Consider the following 14544-nt stretch of genomic DNA (forward strand, 5'->3'; position numbering starts at 1 on the left):
GGGGTGTGGGGACCGGAGTGTGGCTCCCTGAGCTCCTCCCTGACCTGCTCTGGGCGGGAAGCCAGCCCCACGCGGTTATTTCCAGCACCCGCCCTGCTTTCAGCGGAGTATTTCTGGAGTGCACACAGCCCTTATTTTAGTTTTATGTTTGGGGTTGCTCCGCGCTGGGCAGACGCCTGGCCATGCATGCTGCCGGTGACTGCCTGGCTGTGGTGACTGGGACAACCTTCCGTGGGAGCCCATCCCAGCCCACATGCTGTCCTGGGCTCCCACGGAAGGTTGTCCCAGTCACCACAGCCAGGCAGTCACCGGCAGCATGCATGGCCAGGCGTCTGCCCAGCGCGGAGCAACCCCTAACATAAAACTAAAATAAGGCTGTGTGCACTCCAGAAATACTCCGCTGAAAGCAGGGCGGGTGCTGGAAATAACCGCGTGGGCTGGCTTCCCGCCCAGAGCAGTCAGGGAGGAGCCCAGGGAGCCACACTTCCGGTCCCCACACCCTTTTATTTTGGGAAAATCGAGTGTTCCCCACCAGGAGCTGCCGGCCAGGGGAAGGGGTGGCATGGTTCCCCGAGACTCCTGCTTGCTAGAGAATGTTTGCGCACAGAGGCAGGAGGATGGCCCTCCCATTCATTCGCTCATTCATTCATTCGCTCATTCTCCAGGACCACCCTGCCCGGGCCAGGCACGGTTCTGGGCACCAGGGCCCCAGTTTGGGAAGCTTCGGACCCCGTGTGGATCTGCTCTGCTGTTGACACGCCCGAGACCAAAGGGAGCAGCTTCCTCTTGCTGTCCAACGGGGACAGAGGTGACAGGTTTGCTGCGCTGTGGGGGTGCAGGGAGACAATGCAGGCAGCGTCAGCACTGCCAGGATGTGAGCCCTCGCCCCATGCACTGCCCTCATCGGTGCTTTGTCCACATGCTTGTTCAGGATGGCCTGTGGGCTTGGCTTAGCAGACCCCTCCGTCCTCTCAGCAGCCTCTGACCTAGAGACCTCTGACCTATCCCATCTTAACTTCACCACCTGTGCTCCAAATCTTTCTTATTCTTAAACCCCATGGCAGCCCCACCCCACCCCACTCCTGCTCCCAAAGCAAACAAACAGATGCGGATGCCCACATGTCCCTCCTCGCCAGGCCTGGTTGGCTTTCCTGGTTAGACATCCCTGCGCTCCTCCCAGCTCCAGGGCCTGGCTCAGCCCCTTCTGCCCCTCTTCTGGCTCCTGCCTCTGATCTGTCCTGCTCCAGGCCGCTGTCCACAGGGGCCTGCGATATCCTAAAAATGAAACTTGACCCTGATCCATCTGGCCCTTCGATTATCTTTTGTGTTTCTGTATTCACAGCATGCTTCCTGAACTTCACCGAGCTCCAGGCCAGCCAGGGGCCACCTGTTTCTTTATTTACTTAGCTTTTTCTTTAAAGCGACACTCTCTCCTCACTTGAAATTAAAATAAAAAAACTTGATGTCTCCATCAGGAGAGAAAAGCGGGGCGTGGCAGACTCGCTAGTTTCCCCAGTACCTGTTCACACCTTCTTGCTTTCCCTGAGATCCCTGATTTTTAGATGAGTGGATGGCTGCCCAGAATCCAGGCTGCTTCCCAACCTCCCTTGCAGCCAGGCGTGGCCATTTGAGAAGAAGTGCCATTTGGAACTTCCTAGAAGGATCCTTAAAGGGAGGGAGCTGTGCACGTCAGCATCTCCTTCCTTCCTTTGGCTGGAATGCAAGCGTGGTAGCTGGAGCACCGGCAGGTGTCTTGGACCACGAGGGGTAAAGCAACAAGGTGGAAGGAGCCTAGATCGCGGAGCCTCTACCAGCCTTGCCTTTGGTGAAAGACATGCTCTCTCATTGAAGCCACGTGATTTGGGGATTTCAGACACTTAGCACCAACCTACTACAAACTGAAACAAAGTATAACTTGGGAGTCAGTAGAAGGTGACCGTAACAATGACTTGCAGTGAAAAAATAATATTCAGAAACCATTGACAGATTCAGCTGCCCTTCAAGGCTCTGAACCACAGGGCTGCTCTTGTTGTCTTTAAAACAAACAGAAAACTTAGTCATTAGCCTGAGTAACCAGGAGACTGAATCTCAGTTTGCTCAGGATTGATGGGTAATTGAAAGGGGAACAGCTTTCTCACCATGTGACTCAGTGCTATCTGGTGCCAAGTCCCTTACCTCACCGCTACCTCGAGTCCTCTGGCGGTGCACACCCGCAGGCAGGCAGGCAGCCCCCGGAGCACCGCCTCTGCGGGCCTGGAAGCACCTCCATTCCTGTCCCCAGGGCCCCTGTGCTCAGCCAGGAGAGCGGCCCAGGGGATCATGTTCTTTCCATGAGGCAGGCGGCGGTGAGGACAGGCAGGTGGGAACAGGGCAGACCTCCAGGCTGAGGCTTTGAGAGTGGGTCTGGCTTGGTTCTGTGTGGCACACTGTCTTCACCCCAACCTGCAACATCAGCTTTTTCATCTTGTCCTGGCCTCCTGCCTTCCAAGCTCCAAAAAGATGACATCTGCCCTTTTCCTGTGCCTGGCCGGTCACCACCGCCTCCTCAGCTGGATCTCAAGGCCTTGATGCCAACTCCAGCTTCACCGTATTTCCTGACACGACCCTCCTCTCTGTCCCCAGGACGTGCCATGCCTTTCCTGCCTCTGAGCCTTTGTCTACACCCCCCACCTTTCAGCTCAGCCCTCCGCACCCCACTCCTCCTCCTCCTCGCGGAGAGGGCTGGTCTGCAGTGAGAGGAACCTGCTTGCACACCGTGACGTGGCTGACGGTGAGATGCTGGGCAAGCTCCCACCCTCTCTGAGCTGCTGTTTCTTCACATGTTAAATATTCAAGTCAGTGCGTTTTATTGAGCTCCTACTGTGCCTACAACAGTCTGGGTCTCCGCAGTGGGACCCTTTAAATGCCGTGTCAAGCAAGTGTTACTTATTTAAATTTTTATTAAAGTATTAATTACCAATGAAACAAGACTTAGGCAAGGGGACGATAGCTCACGCCAAGGGCTACCATGAGGATGCAGGGAGGTGACACAAATAAAGTGCCAAGTCTGGGACCAGCAAAGAGGGAAAGCTCTTTAAGTTGCAGCTGTCACCACACTGCTATCCTCTCAACTCCTCTAATAGCCTCCTTCAGCTAAACCTGACCCCCACCTCCTCAGGGCACCTTTGTTTGCACTATATCATCCATCCACCCACCTATCCATCATCCATCCATCATCCACCCATTCATCTATCAAGCCATCCATCATCTATCCATCCACCGATCTGTCTATTCATCATCCATCCATCCATTAATCCACTCTTCTACACACCCATCCATCCTTTCATCAACCATCTATCCATCCATCCATCCATCCATCCATTTGTCTATCCATCCACACACCCATTCATCCATCCATCATCCACCCATCCATCTATCAAGCCATTCATCATCTATCCATCCACCGATCTATCTGTCTATTCATCATCCATCCATCCATTAATCCATTCTTCTAACACCCATCCATCCTTTCATCAACCATCTATCCATCCATCCATCCATCCATTTGTCTATCCATCCACACACCCATTCATCCATCCATTCATTTATCCATTCATCCATCCATTTATCCATCCATCCATACGTCCAGCCCCAACAGAGTCATCCACTCATCATTTATTGCATGCCCACAATGTGCCAGGTCCTCTGCCAGGTGGGTAGGAGATAATGACAATACACTCCCAGCCCTTCCCATCATGGAGATAACTGTCAGGTGGGGGAGAGATGCCATCAGAAGGAGTTGACTGTACAGCATCGAGCTTTAATAGGTATGTAGGGTAAATGTGCTCCGTAGAGCACATGGTGCAGGCACAGGACTTGCAGAAAAGAGGCATCTCAGTTGAGACCTGCAGGTAGAGCAGCCAGGTGAGGACAGGAGAGGGGGTGAAAAGGGAAGTGGAAGGAGCGCAGGTGGGGTGTTGAACTTGAGGTTAAGAGTAGTGTGGGCCTGGAGAGGTAGCAGAGGACCTTGTAGGCCGAGGAAGGAATCTGAACTTTGACCCAAGCACAGGCTTAGAGGGCTTCAGGCAGGCAGGGCAGGACAAGGGTCTGGTTTTGGGGGAGAAGTCTGGCTGCTATGTGGCCGAGTTGGAGTGGATGGTCAGTGGGGGTGAGCAGTGATGTGCAGGGAAGGCTGGAGCAGAGGTGACCCCAGCAAGAGTGCAGGGTGGTGGCAGTCTGGGGCAGAGCACAGGCCCTGGGGTCTGGAGAATAGGCTGAGATCAAAAGAATCCACCCCCAACTTTTTATTATTAAGACTTCACCGTGCCCTGGCCAGTGTGGCTCAGTTGGTTGGGCATCTTCCTATGCACCACGAGGTCGCTGGTTCGAGTCCTGGTCAGGGCACATGCTTGGATTTCGGGCTTGATCCCCAGTAGGGGGTGTGCAGGAGACAGCCGATCAATGTTTCTCTTTCATCAATGTTTCTCTCTCCCTCTCTCTTCCTCTCTTCCCAAAATCAATAAAAACATAATCTGAGTGACCAGATTATTATGACCAGCCAGATTATTATGACCACCCCATCAGTACTTCGTTGGGCCACCTTTTGCCTTCAATACTGCTGCGATTCTTCTTGGCATTGACTCCACGAGATGTTGAAAGGTGATGTGAGGAATCTGACACCATGCCTGATGAATAGCACTGTCCAGTTCTGTGAGATTTGATGGTTGTGGAACCAGCTGCCTGATGGCTCTTTTAATTTCGTCCAACAAATGCTCAATTGGATTGAGATCTGGTGATTGTGGGGGCCACCTAAGCAAGGTAAAGTCTCCCTCGTGTTCTTGAAACCACTCCTGCACAATACAAACACCGTGGCATGGCGCATTGTCTTGTTGGAAGAAGCCATCTCCATTGGGATACACCATCAACATGATAGAATGAACTTGATCAGCAACAATACTTAGGTATGTTGTGCTATTCAGACGTTTATAATGATCTGGCCCTCTAGCAACTTCAGCGCAAAATTATAGCTAATTTGCCTACAAACGTCAGGTGGTCATAATAATCTGGCCACTCAGTGTGTGTATGTGTGTGTGTGTGTGTGTGTGTGTGTGTGTGTATATATATATATATTTTAAACAGACCTTGCTATCTAAACATATGTTATGGCCATCTTTTTTTAAAAAAAGAAACATTGTTTGTTTTTATATATTTTTTTATTTCAGAGCGGAAGGGAGAGGGAGAGGGAGAAGGAGAGAGAGAGAGAGATAGAAACATCAATGATGAGAGAGAATCATTGATCAGCTGCCTCCTGCATGCCCCCTACTGGGGATCAAGCCCGCAACCCTGGCATGTGCCCTTGACCAGCATCGAACCTGGGACCCTTCAGTCCGCAGGCTGACCCAAACCAGCTAGGGCAAAACATATATATTTTTTTAAAAGCCTGCGCCCTGCTCAGAAGTGGAAGGAAGGTCAATGAACATTGTGTCCACCTGGAGTCAAGGATCCCTAACACGCTTCCCCTCTGTTTTCTCTCACCAGACGGGCAGCAGGACAGGTAGAGTTCCCTCTTCTGAACCATCTGAAAGTGAGTCGCAGACACGAGGACGCTTCATCCCTGCGTCCTCAGCTGCACCCCTGGGATAGGACTGTTTGCTCCGTCTCAAGACCAGTGTCACTCGCAAGTCCAGCAGGAGCGCCGGTGCTGCCGGCCTGCGTTCAGGTTCGCGTGATTCCAGGAACGCCTTCTACCGTTGGGTCCTGTTTGTTTTGAAAGTCCCCTCAAGCTTGCAGAGTTGCATTTGGTTACGTCTGCTTGTCTCCAAGAACAGTTCAGGGCCGGTGAGTCACTGGGTGGCGGGCAAGGGGCAGGGAAGGGTCTGGGTGATGGGCAGGCTCTGGCCTGGGCAGCCAGCGGTGCCTCCCGAGCTGGGGGGTCCCAGAGTGGGAACAGAGGTCATGGGAGGAGTTATCTGGCAGGCAGGTGGGGAAGCAGGTGTGAGCTTCAGAACACAGGTCGCGATGGGATACAGATGGGGGGCTGTGTGAGTGTCCTGAGGTGGCCACAACAAAGGACTGCAAGCTGGGAGCCTTAACACAACAGAAGTTACGCTCTCAGAGTCCTGGAGACGGAAGTCCTAAGTCAGGGTGACCAGGGCCGTGCTCTCCCAAAGGTTCAGGGGAGAATCCTTCCAGCCTCTTCCAGCTCCTGGCGGTTTTCGGTTTTCGGCAACCAGTTGTGTGCTTAGCTGCGGCTGCATCTGCAATCTCTGCCCGTCGTGGCACGTGGCTCCCCCCGTGTCCTCCCGGGGTCTCTTATAAGGACACAAGTCATTGGGTTTAGGGCCTGCCCTCCTCCGGGGTGGCCTCATCTTAACTTATCTTGTCACATCTGCAAAGACCCTGCTTCCAAATAAGCTCGCATTCTGAGGTTCCAGGTGGACATGGATTTGGGGGGACCCAGTTCAACACAGTCCAGGGCCATCAGCTTCTAGACAGTCATGGGGACCTCAGGAAAGGAAGAGCCTGAGCAGGAAGTACAGACAGAGGAGAGGAGGGTGCGGGACGGGCCTTCAGGAGTCACGGTGGGGTGAGGAGTCCTAAGAAGGAACTGGGGGTTGGTCACCGCTGGAAGCGCAGAGGGCATGGGGTCAGCGGGGTCAAGTGCTGTGACAGCAAGTAAACGGGGAGCTGAGCTGGCCTCTGGCTGCGGGAAGGGGCGGATTCAGGGCTGCTTGGGGGAAACCGAGACTGCCAGGATTTGGTTTATAAACTTCACAAGCGGCCAGGGCCTAAGTGGTCCTTTTTAGGTGTTAGCTTTGCTGGTGCTGTCACTTCTCTTCATAGGACCAGAAGCCCCTCAGGGTTCGGGACACACCCCTGATTTTGTTCCCGTGACACTGCCAGCCCCCAGGACAGCGCCCACGTGTCACAGACACTCAGTGCGCCTGTGAAGTGAACGGTGACCGGGGCCTGGCCTCCTGGCCCGGGTGGGGTGTTTGATCTGTCCCAGGTCCCCGGCGTTGGAAAAGGGCCACCTGTTCTCCTCACTGCTGGTCCCCTTCACTCTGCATCCCCACAGCGAGGCCGCACATATAAGACGCCGGCGGTCTGGCCATGGAGACACGGCGCCTCACAGAGCACATGGCGTTGGACTGACCGCTGCCCCTTGTCATCCAATGTGCTGGAATGTCATTGGCTGCTTTCAGGGGGACTGTGGAAACTGTCTTGGCCAGGCCTGTGGACCTGCTCTGGGGGCTCCTTGGGCCTGGGAGAGGACAGGACAGGCCAGGGGCCTGAGCACCCGGGTCGGAAGGGCAGGTGCAGGTCCAGACCGCAGGGTGGCTGCGCTGGCTCTGTGTCCTCCGGCATTGAGCCCCCTGCCTCCAGGCTTTGGCCCTGTCCTCAGCCGGCTTCTCTTCCCCTCCCCACCTCCTGTCCGACGGGCTTTGTTCAGAGAAAACTCTGGCACTCTCTGGCTCACCGGCCAGCGGTGAGGTGTCTGGTTTGTGTTGTGTTGTTTTGTTTTTTCAGTGTTTATTAGAGGCCTTTGTTAGCTTTCTCACCAGCACTGAAGCTTGTTATCCCCAGGCAGGTTGCTGCATGGCCCGTGGTGGGAGCCACAGCGTTCTGCCCTCTCCCACACTGCCCTGGGGCTGGCTGGCACCCCTGGGTGGGAGGAGCCTGCTGCGGGCCGTGGGAAAAGGGGGCCCCTCCGCTTCCTCAGGGTGCCCCAGAGAAGGCTGGTAGGGAGGAACCCCCTTCTCCCTCTTGTAGAGTTTTCCTTCCCTCCGGCAGAGCCAATCCGAGCTTCCCCCCAGATCTTTGGGAAGAGGGAGCGCAGGGCAGTCAAGTTTTCTTGTCCTGCCTCATCTCTCCACCTGGACCTTCTTCCCTCACTCTCCTCACCCAACAGAATCTCATTCTCTCTGTCCTTCCTTCAGTGTTGCTTCTTCCAGGAAGCCTGCCCTGCTCTCCCTGGGCCTGAGGTGGCGCCTGCCCACCCTGTTACCGGCACCTGGCCTCGCAGAACACGGTGGGCTTGAAGGAGCTGAAACTGGAGTCTGGCAATCTGCCTCCTTCCCTCCCAGGGCCAAGCTTATTGCCTTCCTGCCTGAGGCTCCTGGCTTCTCCCTTCCCCATGGGAACCAAGGCCAGTGAGGAGCAGGGCACGGAGTCGGAGCTCCCATGCAGGGGAAGGAGGAGGGGGAAGCCTGGTCAGGTGACCTCCCGGAAGAGGTGACTTTATGGCGTGAGAACTCAGTGACTGAGAGACGTCAGCCAGGTGAAGAGCCAGGCCAGAGTGATCTGGGCAGGAGGGGCAGCTAGTGCAACGGCCCTGGGGCAGAAACCAGCTTGGCAGGTTTGAGGCCACAAGGAAGGCCAGTAGGCGTGGAGCTGAGTGAGCTGTGGATTTTGTTCCAAGTGTGTTGGACGCCAGGGAAGAATGTGAGCTGTGGGCGGGCTTTCCCAGCGGCAGGGCCTCTCCTGTGCTGAGGTGGAGGGACAGGTCCCACAGCCTCCCCGGCCCCAGCCGCCTTCGCCATCCTGCAGATGCTGGCCAGGACTTGGAACCGTACCCAGAAAGCACGGCGAGGAAGGAGGGTCCTGTGGGCGGGCCGCAGCAGCACCCTCACGTTCCATGTCCAGAGTCGTCATCGTGGTGAGAAGGAGTCTCTCAGCCACCAGCAGGGATGCAGACAGGAGTGCAGCGAGCATTCTGGGCTTTGGGCAAAAGCAGTGTGGCTGGCCCTCCGGATTTAGGTATTCACCAGAAGGTGTAAGAGAAATTGTGAACAGGTTAAGTTAAAAGACAAAAAGAGCCAGTCTTTTCCTCTCTCACTGAAAGGATCTGAGTGGCCACAGAGACCAGTTACGGGTCTGGATGCCATCTCCCCGCTGGGGTCCCACCCTGAAGACCGACAAGGCACGCCCACCTCAGCCAGGCACTGCCAACGGTCCCCTTCTATAAGGTGGCACTGTGACCTACCCCTGTGTGACCAGTGAGGCTCAGAGACCTACCCGAGCCACGGGCCAGAGCATGCAGAACATGACCCCCAAGTCCCGTGCCCTTTAGAAAACCTTTTACTATGAAATAGTTCATTCATACAAAAGAACAGAAGTAAAAATAGTAATAAGATAACATGGACACCCCGTACCACCGCCCGCCTAAGAAATACGACACGCCAAGACCAATCACCCCTCCTGTTGCTCCTGATCCACCACCCCCAACACCGCCCCACAGGGACCCCAAGTCTCACCTTCATCTTCCTCTCCTTGTGTGCCTCCCGCTTCATGCCAGCTGCGCTGTGGTCTCAGCAAGTACTAATGTGTGGGGTGTTTCATGTATAAATACATAAAGATGCATAGATTAGAGAGGAGTAGTTTCCTGTAACAGACACACTGGATCCTTACAGGGGTGGGGAACGTCCAGCCTGTGGGCCATATAAGGCCCGAGAATCATTTGGTCTGGCCCTGCCAAGGCATTAGGGGTGAATTAATTAACTGTTTGGCCAAATATAGCAGCCTAAATTTTAAGTTGATGATTTTGTATGACCCTCGAATGATGTTACAGATATCTAAATGGCCCTGGGTAGAATAAAGGTTCCCCTCCCTTGGTTTAAAACAACAGAAATAGATTCTCTCGCAGTCCTGGAGGCCAGACGTCCGAAATCAAGGCGTGGGCAAGCTGCCTCTCTCCAGCTTCTGTCTTCACATGGCTTCCTGTGTGTGTGCATCCTCTCCTCTTTTTATAGAACACAAACGAAGGCCCCCTAAAACCAGGAACTCTCATCTTGACACCCTTAATTTGATCCCGTCTGTAAAGACCCTAAATACGATGCATTTGCAGGTCCCAGGGATCAGGACACAGACATGTCTTTTGGGGACCACTTCTACCCACTGCAGAGAGGACCGTGCTCAAAAGTTACCACATGGGCAGATGCTGCTGCCCCGAAGCTGCCCGTGACCAGCCATGGTGAACCCCACCGTGTTCTTCGACATCACCGTCGACGGCGAGCGCTTGGGCCACGTCTCCTTCGAGCTGTTTGCAGACAGAGTTCCAAAGACGGCAGAAAACTTCCGTGCTCTGAGCACTGGGGAGAAAGGATTTGGTTATAAAGGTTCCTGCTTTCGCAGAATTATTCCAGGATTTATGTGCCAGCGTGGTGACGTCACACGCCATAATGGCACAGGCGGCGAGTCCATCTATGGGGAAAAATTTGAGGATGAGAACTTCATCCTGAAACATACAGGTCCTGGCATCTGTCCATGGCAAACACTGGACCTAACACAAACAGTCCCCAGTTTCCCATCTGCACGACCAAGCCTGAGTGGGTGGGTGGCCAGCATGTGGTCTTCGCCAGGTGACAGAAGGCATGGACATTGTGACAGCCATGGAGCGCTCTGGGTGCAGGAATGGCAAGACCAGCAAGAAGATCACCATTGCTGACTGTGGGCAACTCTAATAAATTTGACTTGTGTTTTATCTTAACCACCAGACCATTCCTTCTATAGCTCAGGAGAGCACCCCTTCACCCCGATTTGCTTGGAATGTTCTATAATCTTTGTGCTCTTGCCAGTTTATTGGGTTCCATAATTTCCCTTCCCCTTCCCAGTCTAGCTGGATTGCAGAGTTAAGTTTATGATTATGAAATAAAAACTAAACAGTTGTCTGTCAAAAAAAAAAGTTACCACATGATCAGGATGCTCGATCTATAAGTTTAGGGCCCCCTGGATCGCCCGCCCTCGTGAGCGACACAGTAACTATCCGGACCAGGAAGTTCATGACCAACCTCAGGAGAAGCAAATCCTTCTCGCTGGGAAGGGAACAGTACCTAAGACAGAAATTCGGGAAAAACTAGCTAAATGTACAAGACCAAGCAAACGTCAACTTTGTGTCTAGATTCAGGACCCATTTTGGTGGTGGCCAGGCTTTGGCGTGGTTTATGAATCCTGGGATTACACAGAGATATGAACCCCAACACAGACTCGCAATGACTGTGAGAAGACGACGACCTCAATAACACAGAGAATGGAACGCAGGAGTCAAGCCTGCGGAGGCCGGTGTCGGGGCAGCAGACGGGAGGGGGGGAGCGAACTGTGCAGTGACTTCATCCTACCTACGGTGATCGGCAGTTTCCACGACAGCATTAATAAACCAGGAACTTAAAAGTTTAGGCCCCTACAGGACGGGGATGTTTCTGTCATTGCCTCTCCCCGCTGCTCAGTGTGATGGAGGAGAAGGGGTCTCGTGTGGCTGCCAGAAGCTTCCTCGGGAGCCTGCACAGGTGTGTTAGCATGTGGCCACGCACCTGCCATCCAGACCCGCTGTGGGCCGCCGCCCCGCCCCTCCCGCCAGATCAGCCTCGTCCAGTGCATGCTGTTGGCTGCTGTCAGGTTCTCCTCGCCCACCCTTTCCTCTGGGGCACGCCTCACCTTGTGATTAAAGAATGACAAGTAATTACTTGTTTAAGGCTTATCTCCTCCCAGGATCCTGCCTGTCCTGTTTCTTCTTTCCTGTCGGCCTCCAGAGATCACTGTGGGCTGAAAGAATGAGGTCCCGCCAGGAAGGTCTGGACCCTCTTGGCCTGGTCCAGAGCCTGCGGGGTGGGCTGGGTGGCAGGGAGGTGCCCAGCCGGGCTAGGAGGAGGGAATCGCTCCAAGGGGACTGGCTGGGTGGGGCCTTTCCTATGGCAGCTGAGAGCATCGTGCAAACGCTGTCGCTGTCCCTGGCTTGCCACCTTGACTGGGCCGCCAGGAGGCTCTGTGGTGATGACCGAGCATCTGATCCCTGAGGGAGATCAAGACAGCGAGCCAGGGACAGACTGCTCGCTGGCCCTCCGCCACACCTGCTGGGACCTGCTCCGTGTGCAGACCTGGGGAAGGGCTGGGGATCCACACTCCAACTTCCCACGGTGGAAACTCCCGGGATTCCTGCAGAGAGGTCGGGCACGTTCTCCTTCTGCCTGATGTAAAAAGGCCAAACTCTGAATCCCTGGGGACTAAGTGAACAGGCCCCTCCGTGAGCTCGAGGCTCCGCATGTGGCTCCCAGCTGCGGCACCCAGAGCCGGGACGCGGAGCCTGCCTGCTCCGCTTTGAGATCAGTTCTGCCACAACCAGGGGCTTCTTTTGTGTCTGGTCGGAGCCCCTCTGGCTCGGTGTTGGCTGATTGCTTGATGTGACCTTACGGGGGCTAAAACTCCTTGAGGGCCAGTAAATGTCTGGCTTAAGCCGCCGTCTGTGGGACTTAGTTACAGCGGTCTGAGCAGGTTAATACTCCAAGCCACTCCCCTGGCCCTGCCTCGGCCTCTTGGCTTCATCGGGGCCATCGAGGCTGCTGCCACCTGCCTGGCTCAAGGGAAGCGTCACTCACAGCTCATTATTTCCCAGATTTTAAACGCCCACCCCACCCCTGCTGCCCATGAAACAGGCCTCGTTTCTCCTCTTTCCTTCTGAGTCACAGCCAGCTGGTTCTGAGAAGGCTGGGCTGCAGGGAACAGGGACAGTGTTCTCATCAGTCCCGGCCAAGCTGTGAGCTGTCATTCGTCCTCCAGGGCCAGGAGAAGGTGTGGCGAGAGTGGGTGCCAGGCAGTGGGCAGTGGGGAGCCCAGGGGCGATGAGGAGGGTGGGTGGGGCCCTGGCCGGTTTGGCTCAGTGGATAGAGCGTCGGCCTGCAGACCGAAGGCTCCTGGGTTTGATTCTGGTTGCAGGCTCCTCCCCAGCCCGGGCCCTGGTAGGGGCTTGTGCAGGAGGTAACCAATCGATGTGTTTCTCTCACATCAATATTTCTCTCTGCTTTCCCTCTCTCTTCCACTCTCTCTAAAAACAATCAATGGAAAAATAACCTCTGGTGAGGATTAAAAAAAAAAAAGTAGGTGGATGGGGCGGCAGGCAGCGAGGCAGCGCTGTGTGGATGGCAGCGCAGGCTGCCGAGGCTCTGTTCGTGGGAGATACGGACGCCTCCTATGCAAGGACATTTTTTTTCATATTTAATCCCACCCCACTATTGTGTCCTAAACTCCTCATGAGTGGCCTGTCCTAAGCATCGGTGTGAAAGTCTATAAAGCACAAGAAAGCCACTAGTTCCTGGTTCCTCGCTGAACACAGTGAATCACACAATCAGAGGAAGACAGGATAAGGGCATCTGCTGCCAGCTACACACAAAGATGGTTGTCACCAATTCACAGCCCTACTGATGCAGGGGGGTTGGGAGGGGAGGAAAAAATGACTCTAGGTAGCCTGCCGGCATGGCGGTGGGAAATAAATTTAAAAATGGAGATTTGAGAATTGACTCCCAGCTCAAGTGTTTTCAGATTCGTTTTTAAAACAAGTCTCTCGGACCCTGGCCAGGAAGCTCAGTTGTCCTCAAACTCAGGGGTCCTCAAACTACGGCCCGCGGGCCACATGCAAATACAAATATTGTATTTGTTCCCGTTTTGTTTTTTTACTTCAAAATAAGATATGTGCAGTGTGCATAGGAATTTGTTCATAGTTTTTTTTTAAACTATAGTCCGGTCCTCCAATGGTCTGAGGGACAGTGAACTGGCCCCCTGTTTTAAAAGTTTGAGGACCCCTGGGTTAGAGCATCGTCCTGATACGCCAAGATTTCGGGTTCAATCCTTGGTCAGGGCACATACATGAATCAACCAATGAATGCATGAATGGATGGAACAACAAATCAATGTGCGTGTTTCTCTCTCCCTTCTCTCTCTAAAAAAATCAATTTAAAAAAATGTTGTTGTTTTTTTTTTTAATATACTTTATTGAATTTTTACAGAGAGGAAGAGAGAGAGAGAGTCAGAAACATCGATGAGAGAGAAACATCAATCAGCTGCCTCTTGCACATCTCCTACTGGGGATGTGCCCGCAACCCAGGTACATGCCCTTGACCGGAATCGAACCTGGGACCTTTCAGTCCGCATGCCGACGCTCTATCCACTGAGCCAAACCGGTTTCGGCTAAAAAAATGTTTAAAAAATAAAACCGGTCTCTTGGTGAGGTAAAAAGTATTCTGTGAGCCCTGCCAGTCCAGCTTAGTCGAGTCCGTCATCACACCTTGGACATGGAAACGTGGCAGGAAGTTAACCCTGAGGGGAGACCTGTGGTGTGTCTGCACCACGGCAGCCAGGGACACTGAGGGCGGCAGCAATGGGCTGCACTGTCCCCCCAGGTCATATGTTGGAGTCCTGACCTCTAGGACCTCAGAATGTGACTGTATCTGGAGGTGGAGATTAAGGTAGAATGAGGTCCCTGGGGTGGTCCTAATCCAATGTGACTGGTATCCGTACAAAAAGAGGAGATCAGGACACAGATACACACAGAGGGACAACCATGGGGGGACACAGGGAGGAGACGGCTGTCTACACCTGGATCTCTGACCCCCAGCCTCCAGGACGGGGATAGTAAAAGTCTGGTTTAAGCCGCCGTCTGTGGGACTTAGTTACAGCGGCCCAAGCAGATCAACATACATTCCAATCTCAAACAAAAAGTTTTCCAGCTTTTCCCTTTTTTTTTTTAACATAAAATGATAAACTTCAATTCCAACTAACTTGGTCTTAGCAGTGAGG

General features: G+C 53.8%; 1 pseudogene; it reads left to right on the forward strand.

The window, feature by feature from the left end:
* The first annotated feature begins 665 nt into the window (after window positions 1-665).
* On the forward strand, window positions 666-10468 carry LOC106698711 (annotated as a pseudogene).
* The last annotated feature ends 4076 nt before the right edge of the window (window positions 10469-14544 follow it).

Source organism: Myotis lucifugus, unplaced genomic scaffold (assembly GCF_000147115.1).
Source record: "Myotis lucifugus unplaced genomic scaffold, Myoluc2.0 scaffold_218, whole genome shotgun sequence".
Classification (NCBI taxonomy): Eukaryota; Metazoa; Chordata; class Mammalia; order Chiroptera; family Vespertilionidae; genus Myotis; species Myotis lucifugus.